The following is a 4194-nucleotide window of genomic DNA, read 5'->3' as shown; positions in this document are numbered from 1 at the left end:
GGCAAACAAACATGCTATTTCTGTTTATATCGATGACATTTTATGCACTTGCCTAACGAAAAGACTTTGATTTTCTTCAAAACCATTTGTACTGTGATTTTTCTCGGTCCATTGCATGCGAATTCGACACCAGTTTGTATGGATATGACAGGATGAAACCGGAAATATCGGTTTTGTTTTGGCTAACTCAATCCCAGATATTGCTACAGCCTCTGTGTTTGTTTTTTCTGGTTACTATCAATGGACTTTATAGTTTTGAATGCTTTTTATCGGGGAACATTTTATTTTGAGCTTGGATACAGTAATTGGTTCCACATGGAGACACCAGCTGTACATATTCGCATTTTCTAGGCAGAAAGCTAGAGGAACTGTGGAACTTAAACATGATATTTCTGTTTGTATCGATGACATTTTATGCACTTGCCTAACGAAAAGACTTTGCTTTTCTCCAAAACCATTTGTACTGTGATTTTCTCGGTCCCTTGCCACGGATTCCACACCAGTTTGTCCGGATATGACTGGATGAAACCAGAAATGTCCGGTTGTGTTTTGGCTAACTCAAACCGAACTATTGTGAAAGCCTCTGTGTTTGTGTTTTCTGGATATTATCGATGGACTTTATTGTTTGGAATGATTTTATCAGGCAACATTTAATTTTGTACCGTTGAATCACTAATTGATTCATCATGGTGACACCACCTCTACACATTCCTATTTTCTAGGGAGAAAGCTAGAGGAACTGCGGCAAACAAACATGATATTTCTGTTTGTATCGATGACATTTTATGCACTTGCCTAAAGAAAAGACTTTGCTTTTCTCCAAAACCATTTGTACTGTGATTTTCTCGGTCCATTGCATGCGAATTCGACACCAGTTTGTATGGATATGCCTGGATGAAACCGGAAATATCGGTTTTGTTTTGGCTAACTCAATCCCAGATATTTCTACAGCCTCTGTGTTTGTTTTTTCTGGTTACTATCAATGGACTTTATTGTTTTGAATGCTTTTTATCGGGGAACATTTTTTTCAGCTTGGATACAGTAATTGGTTCCACATGGAGACACCAGCTGTACATATTCGCATTTTCTAGGGAGAAAGCTAGAGGAACTGTGGAAAATAAGCATGATATTTCTGTTTGTATCGATGACATTTTATGCACTTGCCTAACGAAAAGACTTTGCTATTCTCCAAAACCATTTGAACTGTGATTTTCTTGGTCCCTGCATACGAATTCCACACAAGTTTGTCCGGATATGACTGGATGAAAACAGAAATATCCGGTTGTGTTGTGGCTAACTAAATACAAATATTGCTACAGCTTCTGTTTTTGTGTTTTCTAAATATTATCGATGGACTTTAATGTTTTGAATGCTTTTTAGCAGGCAACATTTAATTTTGTACCGTTGAAATACTAATGGGTTCATCATGGGAACACCAGCTCTACACATTCGTATTTTCTGGTGAGAAAGATAGAGGAACTGCGGCAAACAAACATGATACTTCTGTTTATATAGATGACATGATATTATAGATGGACTTTATTGTTTTGAATGTTTTTATCAGGCAACATTTAATTTTGTACCGGTGAATCATTAATTGGTTCATCATGGCGACACCAGCTCTACACATTCGTATTTTCTTGGGAAAAAGCTAGAGGAACTGCGGCAAACAAACATGATATTTCTGTTTGTGTCGATGACATTTTATGCACTTGCCTAACGAAAAGACGTTGCTTTACTCCAAAACCATTTGTACTGTGATTTTCTCGGTCCATTGAATACGAATTCACCAGGAGTTTGTCCGGATATGACTGGATGAAACCATAAATATCCGGTTTTGTTTTGGCTAACTCAATCCCAGATATTGCTACAGCCTTTGTGTTTGTGTATTTCTGATATTATCCACAGACTTTATTGTTTTGAATGTTTTTTATCAGGGATCATTTAATTTTGAACTGCAAAACCCTAATTGTTTCCACATGGAGACACCAGCTCTACACATTCGTATTTTCTAGGGAGAAAGCTAGAGGAACTGCGACAATCAAACATGATATTTCTGTTTGTATCGATGACATTTTATGCACTTGCCTAACGAAAAGACTCTTCTTTTCTCAAAAACCATTTGTACTGTGGTTTTCTTGTTCCATTGCTTTTGAATTCCACACCAGTTAGTCCGGATATGACTGGATGAAAACAGAAATATCCGGTTGTGTTTATTCTAACTCAATCCGAAATATTGTGAAAGCCACTGTGTTTGTGTTTTCAAATATTATCGATGGACTTTATTGTTTTGAATATTTTTATATGGGAACATTTAATTTTTGTACCATGGAAACACAAATTGCTTCTTCATGGGAACACCAGCTCTACACATTCGTATTTTCTAGGGAGAATGCCAAAGGAACTGCGGCAAACAAACATGCTATTTCTGTTTGTATAGATGACATTTTATGCACCTGCCTAACGAAAAGACTTTGCTTTTCTCCAAAGCCATTTGTACTGTGATTTTCTTGGTCCATTGCATACGAATTCCACACCACTTTGTCTTGATATGACTGGATGAAACCGTAAATATCCGGTTGTGTTTTGTCTAACTCAATCCGAAATATTGCTACAGCCTCTGTGTTTGTGTTTTCTAAATATTATCGATGGACTTTATTGTTTTGAATGCTTTTTATCGGGGATCATTTAATTTTGTTCCATTGGAATACTAATTGGTTCATCATGGGAACACCAGCTCTACACATTCGTATTTTCTAGGGAGAAAGCTAGAGGAACTGCTGCAAACAAACATGATACTTCTGTTTGTATAGATGACATTTTATGCACTTGCCTAACGAAAAGACTTTGATTTTCTCCAGAACCATTTTACTCTGATTTTTTCCGTCCCTTGCATACGAGTTCCAAACCACTTTTTCCGGATATGACTGGATGAAACCGTAAATATCCGGTTTCGTTTTGGCTAACTCAATCCCAGATATTGCTACAGCCTTTGTGTTTGTGTATTTCTGATATTATCCACAGATTTTATTGTTTTGAATGTTTTTTATCAGGGAACATTTAATTTTGAACTGCAAAACAGTGATTGTTTCCACATGGAGACACCAGCTCTACACATTCGTATATTCTAGGGAGAAACCTAGAGGAAATGCGGCAAAGTAACATGATATTTCTGTTTGTATGGATGACATTTTATGCACTTGCCTAATGAAAAGACTTTGCTTTTCTCCAAAACCATTTGTACTGTGATTTTCTCGGTCCATTGCATACGAATTCCACACCAGTTTGTCTGGATATGACTGGATGAAACCAGTCATATCCAGTTTTGTTTTGGCTAACTCAAACCGAAATATTGCTACAGCCTCTGTGTTTGTGTTTTCTGGATATTATCGATGGACTTTATTGTTTGGAACGATTTTATCAGGCAAGATTTAATTTTGAACCATTGAATCACTAATTGATTCATCATGGTGACACCACCTCTACACATTCCTATTTTCTAGGGAGAAACCTAGAGGAACTGCGGCAAACAAACATGATATTTCTGTTTGTATAGATGACATTTTATGCACTTGCCTAACGAAAAGACTTTGCTTTTCTCCAAAGCCATTTGTACTGTGATTTTCTCGGTCCATTGCATACGAATTCCACACCGGTTTGTCCGGATATGACTGGATGAAACCGCAAATATCCGGTTGTGTTTTGGCTAACTCAATCCGAAATATTTTGAAAGACTCTGTGTTTGTGTTTTCCAGATATTATCGATGGACTTTATTGTTTTGAATGTTTTTATCAGGCAACATTTAATTTTGTACCATTGAATCACTAACTGGTTCATCATGGGGACGCCAGCTCTACACATTCGTATATTCTTGGGAGAAAGCTAGAGGAACTAAGGCAAACAAACATGCTATTTCTGTTTATATCGATGACATTTTATGCACTTGCCTAACGAAAAGACTTTGATTTTCTTCAAAACCATTTGTACTGTGTTTTTTCTCCGTCCATTGCATGCGAATTCGACACCAGTTTGTATGGATATGACAGGATGAAACCGGAAATATCGGTTTTGTTTTGGCTAACTCAATCCCAGATATTGCTACAGCCTCTGTGTTTGTTTTTTCTGGTTACTATCAATGGACTTTATAGTTTTGAATGCTTTTTATCGGGGAACATTTTATTTTGAGCTTGGAT

Source organism: Lepus europaeus, unplaced genomic scaffold (genome assembly GCF_033115175.1).
Source record: "Lepus europaeus isolate LE1 unplaced genomic scaffold, mLepTim1.pri SCAFFOLD_260, whole genome shotgun sequence".
Lineage (NCBI taxonomy): Eukaryota > Metazoa > Chordata > Mammalia > Lagomorpha > Leporidae > Lepus > Lepus europaeus.
Note: the sequence above shows the minus strand (reverse complement) of the source record.